Source organism: Pongo abelii, chromosome X (genome assembly GCF_028885655.2).
Source record: "Pongo abelii isolate AG06213 chromosome X, NHGRI_mPonAbe1-v2.0_pri, whole genome shotgun sequence".
Lineage (NCBI taxonomy): Eukaryota > Metazoa > Chordata > Mammalia > Primates > Hominidae > Pongo > Pongo abelii.
The window spans coordinates 118295287-118307825 of record NC_072008.2 but is presented as its reverse complement, the minus strand read 5'-3'; positions in this window follow the sequence as shown (position 1 = coordinate 118307825).

Below are 12539 nucleotides of genomic sequence, written 5' to 3'. Positions count from 1 at the left end.
CATGGACTAGAATCCAGGCATTTTGACACCTTAAAAAGTGCACTTTGCCGGAGCTTGCAGCGAGCCGAGATCGCGCCACTGCATTCCAGCCTGGGGGACAGAGCAAGACTCCGTCTCAAAAAAAAAAAAAAGTGCACTTTGCAATATACCAAGCTGTTGAATTGAAATGAGAGCAAGATGTTCAAATGGAAATCCTTTCAGGCAGCAGTAGATAGGATATAGATATACAGATGGGATGGTACCTGGACCCACAGTGGTGGATGAGCCTTAAGAGGGGAAAATGTAGAGATAAGAATAGAGACATATAGATTATGGGGTGAGTGGAAGAAGGGTAATTACAAAAAACAAGGGGATAATCAAGAGGAAATCATGTCACAGGAACTACAGAAAGGAGATTTTCAAAAGTAAAGGATAGAAAACTTCTACTTTGGGCTAAGATGGAATAATTAAGACCAGACTTGCCCTCTGGACTGAAACAATGAAAACAATGAACAAAACATACGAAATAACAGTTACCAAGATATTTGACGTCAGACAATGAAATGCAATGATCCCTGAGAGATGGACGAAAAACAAGGGGAGCCCTATTATTGGCTCATCTTTCTGCCTTGAGGGTGTTTCCAAGCCCCAGTAAAAGGAGTGGGAACCTGAGTCAATTTTGATCATCTCCGTGAGTTGAAGAGACAGAGCTGAGAGTCTAGGGAGACCAAGGCAGCTTGAGTTTGCAGAAGAGAGCACCAAAGAAGGGAGAGCTTCACAAAAGGAGAACTATAGAGATTTGCAGAGTGTCCCTTCAGGTATTCAACTGAGTACTTACCTTAGTAATGGAAATAATTAGCCCTAGACTAAGCACTGCTGCAATATTCCACCTATTAAATCTTTAAAGCAAGCCCAGAAAGATTATTCTGTTTTAAAGTACATGTCCAAGAACAAAGCTCAAGACTATCAAAATAGAGAAATATCCAGCATCCAGTAAAATAAAATTCACAATGTCTGTCTTCCAAACAAAAATTACTAGGCAGACAAAAAAGGAGGTAAATATACATATTGAGGGAAGAAGACAGTTAATCAAAACTGACACAGAAATGACACAGATGGCAGAATTAGTAGACAGTGACATTTAAAGTTAACTGTATTCCATATGTTCAAGAAACTAGAAGAAGGATTGGACATGCTAAAAAAGATTTGAAAAATAAAAAATAACACAATGAAGTTCTAGATATGTAAACTTAATTAATGTCAGAGCAGATATTACAGAAGAAAAGATTGGTGAACTTGAATAAATAGCAATAAAAATGATCCAAAATGAAACATAATAGAGATAATATTGGGGAAAATAGAGCATCAGACAGAGCTGTGAAATCACCTCAAATAATTGCTGTAAGTATAATTGGGGGTCTCTGAAGTAGAGGAGAAAGCAGAGGGATAGAAAATATATTTGAAGAAATAATTTCCAAAATTTTTCTATGTTTGATAAAAACTATAAATCAGTAGATATAAGAAGCTCAAAAACCCTAAGAACAATAAATATTAAGAAAATTATAGCAAAGCAAAAGAGAAAATCTCACAAGCAGGGAAAAAGGACACATTAATTACAGAGGAATGAAGATATTATAAAAATGACAGCAGATATCTCTTCAAAACCAGAAGAACACAGTAGAGTAGTAGCTTTTTAATATTAGAAAATGAAGAACGAAATAACCTGCCAAACTACAATACTTTACCCAGAGAAAATATCTTCCAAAAACAAAAAAGATATCAAGGCTTTTTGAGCTATATAAAAGCTGAAATAATTCCTCTCCAACAGACCCATTCTATAAGAAATGTAAAAGGAAGTCTTTTGTAGAGAAGAAAAATGATACTACATGGAAATCTAGATTCATCAAAATGAATGAAGAGCCCCAAGAATATCAACAACATGGGTAAATATACAGACTTTTCTTATCGCCTAAGTCACTTTTAAAGATAATCAACTGGTGAGCTCTCACAGACATACAACATTAAGCAAAAGAAATCAGACACAAAATACAACATACTGTATAGTCTCAGTATTTAAAGTTCAAAAAGAGGCAAAACTAACCTATGGTGTTAGAAGTCAGGATAGTGAGAGAGTAGTAGCTGGTAGGGGGGACAAGGGGCCCTCTTAGGGTTCTAATAATATTCTATTTCTTGATGTGGGTGGAGATTACATGAGTGTGTTCACTATGTGGATATGTATTTTGTTAGAGATAATGTGTGCACCTTCCTGTATATATGTTATTCTTCAATAAACCATTTAAACCATTAAAAAAAAAAAGATAACTGTTTGAAGAAAAAAAATTGGAAACTAGATAACAACATTCTTTAAAAAACACGGGTCAAGGAAGAAACCAAATGGGAAATTATTTTGAGCTGCATCAAAATCAAGACACAATATATCAGAATTCAAGGGAGGCAGCTAAAGCAGTAATTAGAGGGAAATTTACAGCATTATGATTTCTTTTACGTTAGAAAAGAAATAAATCAACAACTTCAGAGTCCACCTTAAAAAACTAGAAAAAAAGAGCAAACACACACCAAAATACAAAGAAAAGCTATAATAGAGGCCAGAGCTGAAATCTATAAAATAGAAAAACAATAGAAAAAATCAGTGAAATCAAAAGCAGACTCACTGAGAATATCAATAAAATAGGTAAACCTTTAGCCAGATTCTTCAGCAAATAAAAAAGAGGGTTGAAGGCAGAAAGAGAGCAAAGACTTACACAATCAATATCAGAAATAAGAGTGGCAACATTACTAAATATTCTATAGTTATAAAAATGAGGAACTATAATGAACATTTTTATGTTGCTAAATCCAACAACCTAAATGAAATGAATGAATTCCTTGAAAGACACAAACTATCAAGGTTCAACCAAGAAGATATAGAAAATCTCAATAGCCTGTCATTATTTAAAGGAATTAACTTCACACTTTGAAACCTTACCACAAAGACATCTTTTGGTCCAGATAGCTTTATTGGGAAATTCTATGAAATATTTAAAAAAGAAATAATAACAATTCTACAACTCATCCCGAAAACTGAAGAGGTAAGACGTGTTCTCTGATTAGTCTATGAGGCTAGCATTACTCTGATATCAAAAACAAAGGCTTCACAAGAAAAGAAAACTACTATTCAATATCTTTCATGAAGATAGAAACAAAAAAAGTTAACAACATTTTAGAAAATCTGATCCAACAGGCCAGGTGCGGTGGCTCATACCTGTAATCCCAGCACTTTGGGAGGCCAAGGCGGGCTGATCACGAGGTCAGGAAATCGAGACCATCCTGGCTAACATGGTGAAAACCCGTCTCTACTAAAAATACAAAAAATTAGCCAGGTGTGGTGGCGGGCGCCTGTGGTCCCAGCTACTTGGGAGGCTGAGGCAGGAGAATGGCGTGAACCAGGAAAGTGGAGCTTGCAGTGAGCCGAGATAGCGCCACTGCACTCCAGCCTGGGCAACAGAGGGAGACTCCGTCTCAAAAAAAAAAAAAAAGAAAGAAAGAAAATCTGATCCAACAATATACAAAAGGGACAATGTGACCAAGTGGAGTTTGTCTCCGGAATAACAGTTTAGTATAACAAACATTTAGAAAGCAAAAAATGTATTACAATTCACCATCTTCTCAGATCGCAAAAGCAAAACCACATGACCATCTCAATAGATACAGAAGAATTTGACAAAAGCCAGCACCGGTTCCTGATAAAAGCTCTATGCAAACTAGTAATAGAAGGAAATTTCCTCAGCATGATAAAGAGCACCTACAAAAAACCTGAAGCTAACATCATACTTTGGTGAAAGAGTGAATGATTTCTCCCTAATATTACCCTAAGAATGTAAGAACATCTACTCTCAACACTCTTAATCAGCATTATATAGGAAGATCTAGCAATTTGATAAGGCAAGAAAAGGGATAAAAGGCAACTGAATAGAAAAAGAAGTAAATCTGTTCCTATCACCAGACAATATGATTGCTCAGGTAAAAAATCCCAAGGAATCTTTAAAAAGCTACTTGAAATAAGTGAATTTAGCAGTGTTAAAGTGTATAAGGTCAATTTACAGAAATCTAGTGTATTTCTATATATAAGCAACATACAATTGTAAGCAAAATTTTAAATTCAGTTCCATGTACAATATGACTAAAGGTATAAAATTCTTAAGTATAAACTTTCTAAAACATGTATAAGATCTATAGGCTGGAAAGTGTAAGACACTGATGAAAGAAGTCAATGAAAACAAATAAATGGAAATATATATTATGTTCATGAATTGGAAAGCTCAACACTTAAGATGTCTGTTTTCTTCTCACTGATCTATAAATTCAACTCAATGTAACAGAAATCTCAGCAGAAATTTTTGTGGAAATTGGTAATCTGATTTTAAAATGTATATGGAAGAATTTAAAATGTGATCAAGAAGAATCATACAGAATTCCAAATAAATTACAGTTGGCCCTCCATATCACAGGATCTGCATCAATTAATTCAACTAACCGTGGATGAAAAAAAGCCTAGAACAATAATAATATAAAAATAAAGAACAAAGAAAAACAATATAATAGAACAACTATTTACACAGCATTTACTCTGTATTAGGTATTTTAAGTAAGCTAGAGATGATTTAAAGTATACAGGAAAATGTATATAGGTTATATGAAAATACTACACCAGTTATATAAGATAATTGAGCATCCAAATTTTGGTATAATGGGGATACTGGAAACAATCTCCAATAGATACCAAGAAACGACTGTATGTAGACGCTCCACACCTTAAGTAGGTGCTGTGCATAGTGCCATCTTTCCAAAGACAATAGTATGAAAAATGGGAGTAGAGGTGGTGGAATAACTTTACATGGAGAAATCTGTTTTGTCTAGCTGATTGTAAGTCATCGTAAACTCATGCAATTTACCTCTGTGATATTCCTCCCCGAATTCCAGAACCCAGTCTATAAGAAAAACATCAGACAAATTCCCAAGAAGGGGCATGCTACAATAAACCTGACCAGTATTCCTCAACACTGTCAAGGTCATCGAAAACCAGAAGTCTGAGAACCTACCACAGCCAAGAGGAGGCTAAGAATACCTGATAATGAAAAGTAATGTAGTATACTGGTTAGGATCTGAAGTAGAAATAGAACAATAGACAAAAACGAAGGCAATCTGAAAAAAATGTATGAACTTTAATTAATAATAATGCGTCAATATTGTTTCATTAGTTGTACCAAATGTCTCATACTAACATAAGATATTAATAATAGGAGAAATTATGGGTGGGGGGGATATAATATGAGAACCCTGTACTTTCTGCTTAATTTTTCCGTATGTCTAAAACTAGTCTAGGAAGGTCAGAACAAGGTGGCCAAAGAAAAAGCTCCACTGATTATCACCACCCAACAACAAGAACACCAAATTTAACAACTATCTACACACAAAAAGCACCTTTATAATAACGAAAAATCAGGTGAGCACTCACAGTACCTGATTTTGACTTCATATTGCAAAAAGAGGCACTGATGAGGGTAGGAAAGACAGTCTTGAATAACTGATGCCACTTTTCCACTATGCCTTGGTAGTGGGTAGTGGCCACATGATGAATAGAGAGAATCTGTGCATTTGGGAGAGGGACAGCACAGCAATTGAGACATTGCATTGAACTCACAGCAGAAAGTAAAACCGTGCTGAAATTTGCTGACATGCACCCATGGACGGAGTTCTCAAACCAACCCTAGCTAAAAGAGAATTGCCCATTCCAGCAATCAGAATTGGAACTCTGGCAAGCCTTATGTGTCAAATAAAAATTTGTTTAATTATATGATTTTCCAGATTGCTATTTGATAATATAGAGTCAAATAGCAGATAGGATCTTGGAGTTTAAAAGAATCAAATTTCTAAATTCTTACCATAACAATCTGGAAAATCATATAATTAAACAAATTTTTATTTGACACATAAGAATATCCCTCACCAATCTCAACCTCAATTAACAATGGGTACATGACACAATAGTGCCATGTTCGACTTTTGTATTGGGTTATAAGTCCCAGGACATGCTAGTGAAATGGTGTCCCAAAGCAATCCTTGAGGCTCAGCCAAGAGGCTCAATCTAATTACTGAGAGGATAATTCTGCTCTCTAAAGTTGCTTCTCTGAAGCTGTTTATGTGCCACTTTGACACAGGTTTCTTGTGTTAAAGAGTCATGCATGACAGGATGAGGCAGAGGTGGAAACTTATTGAAAGATAGGCAAGTCTACTAAAATCATTTTTTCAGGACTCTTCTAACTAAGATAACCATGTATTTAAATTAATATAGTGGCCTGTCAGCTTTCTATTTCAGGGTGAGAATAAATTTTATTTATTAAGTAATATAAAGAGTTCTTTAATATTAAATAATTTCTATTTTTGTTGATTTTAGGAATTATGTTAGTTTTAAATTTTTTAAGTAAATTTTATTTTATATATTTGAGGTTTACAACATGATGTTATAGGATACATATAGATAGTAAAATATAGTAAAATAGATTAATATGAAGCACATTGATACATCTATTCTCTCCTATAGTTACTTTTTTGTGACAAGTGCAGCAAATTCTATCAGGGATTTTTGTTAAATAAGTATATTTTAGCTGATTTTCAATTTTTTAAACACTTTTTCATAGCATGCTAACGTTTTAAAGGTTTCTGTATTTGAGGAATGAAATTTCTTTTGTCACTAGATTTTTTTTTTCTGTTTGGCTAACATGAATAATAGCTTTCAACTAGTGTGTCATGAAGTCTTCAGCGTATACTGACTCCATCATTAATTGGTTGGTTCTAATGGTAGATTTACAATAGATAACATCTCTTTCTGAAAATAAGTAGCTGAGACAAAAGTCAAAACATTTCTAATATTTGGGGAGTTTTGTTGCTGAACTTAAAAAGTCAAGAAATCAAAAAATTCAGTTAACAAAACACCCACATGCTGATAAACTAAAGTATTAAGGTAGCAATAGTGGAAATTTTAAATCTCCTTGTAAATCATTAGTACATAAAATTTAATATTAACCATAAAAAGAATTTACCATACTTTCAAATTATTTTATCCTGAGATAAAGTGGGTAATGGGGAAATCTTATTTATTAAAAAATAGATTTAAATGTTTCAATATCTTCACTTCTTATAAAAGTGTGTGCAAATGAAAGAAAAAAATTATCTCCTGCAAAATATCAACTTTAAATTTGAACTTTATTCAAGGTACCCTCTTGTTATTCCATAGCTAATTGGCTTGCATGAAACTGATGCACAAATGAAAGTAAGAGAGCTACAACTAATTTGATAATTTATAGTCTGGAGTGTTAGGCTCAGTATGAAAATTAAAATTACTTTAAAGATAATTATTTTATATCTCATCTTTTAAATAATCAAATCAATAGTCTTACAAATCATACCAGTATAAAAATTCTATTTCATAAAAAACATACAGTCATAGGAGGCAAAAGAAAAAAGAATAAAAATCAAAAAAGAACAATTAAAGAAAGATGGCTGACTATAAGAGAAGCAACTAGTGTGTGCATCTGTCATGGAAAGGAATGGAAGGAACGAGTAAATACAGCACCTTCAGCTGAAACATTCAGGTACATGTATTATTGGTACTAATCAAGGAAACAACCCAACCCACGGAGAATGGAGAAAAGCAAGGCAAGAAGGCAAGAAGACAACCCACCCAGAGTGACATGGAGCCAGGGAACCTCCCCAACCCAGAGAACCTCCCCCATCCAGGGAACCAGTGAGTGAATGTGAGACCCTGGGAACCCACACTTCACCCATCGATCTTTGCAACTCTCAGGTCAGGAGATTCCCCCTTGTGAGCCCACTCCTCCAGGGCCTTCGATCTCACATAAGAGCTACATGGAGTCTTGACAGAGCAGCTGCTCTAGCACACGCAGAGAGACCCAAAAGCCTTGGATACACAGGCTTTCCAGGCTTCCCAGCAAAAGTAGCTGCAACTCTAACAAACTGAGTGGTTAAGCCCCCATACATACTTGTAGGAAAGGAGCTGAATCCAGTGGGCTGAGCAGCAACAGTCTGTAGACTCAGCTTCCGTGACACCCCACAGGGTAAGACCCACTGGTTTGGAATTCCAGCCAGCCACAGGCAGCAGCATTGCACCTCCCTGAGACGGAGCTCCCACAGGGAGGGAGTTTGCCGCCATCATTGCTGTTTGGCTGACTTAACCACTCCAGCTTTAAGGCTTTGGGGAGTCCAAACCAACCAGGGCTGAAGTGATTCCCCAGCACAGCACATTTGCTCTATGAAAACAAGGTCAGACTGCTTTTTAAAGTGGGTCTCCAATCTTGTTCCTACTCACTGGGAAGGACCTCCCAACTGGGATCTCCAGCCACCCCTATTGATGTTCTCCAGCTGACAAAGATTTGAAACCTCCTGGGGATAAAGATCCCAGAAGGATGGGTGGGCTGTCATCTTTGCGATTTCGGTGACTTAGCCATTCCAGCTTCTGGGCTTTGAAGAGCACCAGCTGACTGGGGGCAGAAGCGGTACCCCAGCACAACACAGCTGCTCTATGAACAATGGTCAGACTGTCCCAGCTACTCAGGAGGCTGAGGCAGGAGAATCGTGTGAACCTGGGAGGTGGAGGTTGCAGTGAGCCAAGATCGCGCCACTGCACTCCAGCCTCGTAATATAGCGAGACTGTCAAAAAAAAAAAAAAAAGAAAAGAAAAGAAAAGAAAAGAAAAAAAGAAAGAAAAAGAAAAGAAAAAAGAAAAATGGTCAGACTGCTTTTATAAGTGGGTCCCCAATCCCATTCCTCTTCACTGTGTGGGACTTCCCAACTGATGTCTCCAGCCACCCCTGCCAGTGCTCTCTGGCCAACAGAGACTTCAAACCTCCTTGGGACAGAGCTCCCAGAAGAAGGGGCAGGCCATCATCTTTGCTGTTTGGGTGACCTAGCTCTTCCAGCCCTTGGGAACTGGAAGCAGTCCCCCAGCACAGCACAGCTGCTCTATGAAAATGTGGCCAGATTGCTTTTTAAAGAGAGTATTCAATCCCATTCCTCCTCTCTGGGTGAGACTTCCTAAGTGGGGTCTCCAGCTATCCCCACCGGTGTTCTCCAGCTGACAAAGGTTTCCAACTTCTCTGAGATGGGAGGGGTGAGCCACCATCTTTGCTGTTTGGGCAACTCAGCTGCTCAGGCCTTAGGGCTTTGAAGTGTTCGAGGTGACCAGGGGCTAAAGGACTACAGGATTGCTGCTCCATGAAAATGTGGCCAAACTTGTTTTTAAAGCAGATCCCTGATCCCATTCCTCCTCACTGTTGATACCTTCTGACTGGGGTCTCCAGCCACCTCCTACAAGTATGTTCTGAATGGCAACAGGTCCGTACCTCCCTGGGATGGAGTTCCCAGAGGGAGGAAAAGGCCACCATCTTTGCTGTTTTGCAGCCTTCACTATTGATACGCCCAGTTACTAAAAAATCCGAGGTGACTAGGGAAAAGAGTAGGCCCCCAGCATACCACAGCAGCCCTATGGACAAGTGCCCGGACTGTTATGTAGGTGCCCATTCCCATATCTCCTCACCATGCAGGTTCTCCAGGCCTGGGCCTCCAGCCACCATCCACCAGAGCTATGGGGCCAGTAGCAGATCTGTAACTCCCTGGACAGAGCCCCCAGGGGCAACTGAAAATCTCTCTGCCACTGCCTCTGCTGTGGAACTGCCCTTGCTACCCTCAGACTAATGAAGGAGCAAAGACCCTAAGTTCCTTATCCATACCTCTAACAAGCTACTGTCAGCCCAAGGAGAGGAGACCATTCCATCTTCCAGAGGTCCAACCCGCCCACACCCTGCTCATCACCAGACAGGGAACTCCTGGCTTGAGCCCCAAACACAGACCCTCCATCCTGGGCTGATTGGACTGAACAATTGCTAACATGCATCTCTCTGGGGATGGAGCCCCCAGGAGACAACAAAAGACCCTTGGTCACAACCACTACTAATGTCCCTTTCTCTTCTGTCTCCAACTTTTGGAAGGAACATAAACACTGAGATTGCACCTAGAGCTGCAGTGGGCAGCCCAGGAGTGCCAAGCCACAATCTATAGCCAGCATTCAACGAGGAGAGGAACTTACACTTTTGGAGCATTGAGAGGGAACACAGCTGCAACTGTGAGGAAACAGAGGAGCCACACAATCAAGCAAGAGTCTACCAACTGATCAAAACACCTAAGTGCCACCTACTAGATCACACCCCAAAGCTTCAACACCAAAAATAACCTCACTAACACACTCAACTCTGAAACCAAAGACAAGAAGTCAGCTACAAATAAAGATCCTACACAAAGCCTTGGCCCTGTGAAAACATTCATAAAAAAAGACTATTGACTGTACTCAATCTCCAGTGCAGTTAAAGGAGCACCCACACACAGAGATGAGAAAGAAACAATTCAAGAACTCCAGTAACTCAAATGGCCAGAATGTTGTATGTCCTCCAAACGACCACATCAGTTCTCCACCAAGTTCTTAAGCAGGCTGAGCTGGCTGGAATGACAGAAATAGAATTCAGAATAAATACAGGAATGAAGATCATCGAGATTCAGTAGAATGGCAACACCCAATCCAAGGAAACTAAGAATCACAATAAAACAATACAGGAGCTGAAGGACAAAACAGCCAATGTGAAAAAGAACCCAACGAATCTGAGACATCTGAAAAACACAATACAAGAATTTCACAAGGCAATCAAGCATTAATAGCAGAATAAACCAAGCTGAGGAAAGAATCTCAGAAATTGAAGACTGGCTTTCTGAAATAAGACAGTCAGACAAAAATAAAAAAGAATAAAAAGAAATGAACAAAAACTCTGAGAAGTATAGGATTATGTAAAAAGGCCAAATATACAAATCAATGGCATCCTTAAAAGGGAGAGGGAGAAAGCAAACAACCTGGAAAACATATTTCAGGATATTGTCCATGAAAACTTCCTCAACCTTGCTAGAGCAGCCAACAGTCAAATTCAGAAAATACAGAGAACTCCTGTAAGATTCTACATAAGAAGATTATCCTCTAAACACATAATCAGCAGATTTTCCAACGTCAAAATGAAAGAAAAAATGTTAAAGTCAGCCAGAGAGAAAGGACAGGTCACTGACAAAGGGAACCCCATCAGGTTACCAAAGGGAACCCCATCAGGCTACCTGCAGACTTCTCAACTGAAACCCTACAAGTGAGAAGAGATTGGGGGCATATATTCAACATTCTTTAAAAAAATCTTCAACTGAAAATTTCATATCCAGCCAAACTAAGATTTCTAAATGAAGGAGAAATAAGATTCCTTTCAGACAAGCAAATGTTGCAGGAGTTTGTTACCACCAGACATGCCTTATAAGATATATTTTTTTCTTTTTTTTGAAACAGAGTCTCATTGTGTCACCCAGGCTGTACTGCAGTGGCATGATCTGGGCTCATTACAAAATCCGTCTCTTGGGTTCAAGCGAGTCTCGTGCCTTAGCCTCCTGAGTAGCTGGGACTACAGGAGTGCACCACCATGCCCATCTAATTTTTTATTTTTAGTAGAGATGGGTTTTCACCATGTTGGCCAGGCTGCTCTCAAACTCCTGGCCTCAAGAGATCCACTTCCCTCAGCCTCCCAAATTGCTGGAGTTGCAAACGTGAGCCATGGCACCTGGCCACGATCCTAAATATATATAAATACCCAACAGAGGGGCACCCAGGTTCATAAAGCAAATCCTTAGAAACCTACAAAGAGCCACAGACTCCCACACAATAATAGTGGGAGAGTTCAATACTTCACTGACAATATTAGACAGATCATTGAGGCAGAAAATTAACAAAGATATTCAGCACCTGAACTCAACTTTGGACAAAATGGATCTGATGGACCTCTAAAGAACTCTCCACCTCAAAACAACAGATTATACATTCTTCTCATCACCATATGGCACAAACTCTAAAATCAACTACATAATTGGACATAAAAGAATCCTGAGCAAATGAAACACAAATGAAATCATACCAAAAACATTCTCAGACCACAGGGCAATAAAAATAAAAGTCAAAACTATGAAAATTACTCAAAACCATGCAATTACATGGAAATCAAACAACATGCTCCTGAATGACTTTTAGGTAAATAATGAAATTAAGGCAGAAATCAAGGAGTTATTTGAAACTAATAATAAGAACAAAAATACAATATACCAGAATCTCTGGGACACAGCTAAGGCAATGTTAAGGGGGAAATTCATAGAACTAAATGCCCACATCAAAAAGTTAGAAAGATCTCAAATTAAAAACCTAACATCACAACTAAAAAATTAGATAAGCAAGAACAAAGCTAGCAGAAGACAAGAAATAACAAATATCAGACCTGAACTGGAGAAAACTGAGACACGAAAAACCATTCAAAATATCAACAAATCCAGGAGTTTTTTTTTTTAATTAACATGATAGATAGAACACTAGCTAGAATAATTAAGAAAAAAAGAGAGAAGATCTAAGTAAATACAAT